A 611-nucleotide genomic window follows, 5' to 3' on the forward strand; every position below is an offset into this window, starting at 1 on the left:
ACCTGAGATATGCAAACAACAACAACAACACCCAAAAGATAAAATATTTAGGAATAAATCTTACCAGGGATACAAAAGACGTATACAAAGAAAAATATAAAACACTACTATAAGAAACTACAAGGGATCTATATAAATGGAAGACCATTGAAGTTTTTTGTTTAAATCTTTAAAAAAAATTTTTTTTGACTCCCCTGGAGGTGTACCAGCAACAATAGTGAGATTTTTGCTGTGCTGGTGGAGGCAGTCTGAGTTTCCAAGATGGAACAAGTTGCCTTAATAATGAACTATGAACAGTATACTCTTTGTGTGAGGGTCCCTTTAAAATATAATTGCATAACGTTCAAACTTAACTTCCTTTAAAAAAGAGAAGATAAAAAGAAACACTAAATGGCCTTCAAATGATGTGAAAGTTCATGAACCCAAATGAAAAAGAAATTGGTGATCTAGTTCTCTATCATCAAACTGCATTTTCTAATTTTACCCCTTTAAGGTATTGCTTGAACAATTTCTCTTAGAAAGATCAGCACGAGACCGGTCCGCATGAGGCGGAGGTCAAAGATGTCCCAAATGTCCAAACTACCATGCCACTCCATCATTTCAGACATTAA

This window comes from Orycteropus afer, unplaced genomic scaffold, assembly GCF_000298275.1.
Source record: "Orycteropus afer afer isolate SDZICR_OR568_19922 unplaced genomic scaffold, OryAfe1.0 scaffold00711, whole genome shotgun sequence".
Taxonomy (NCBI): domain Eukaryota; kingdom Metazoa; phylum Chordata; class Mammalia; order Tubulidentata; family Orycteropodidae; genus Orycteropus; species Orycteropus afer.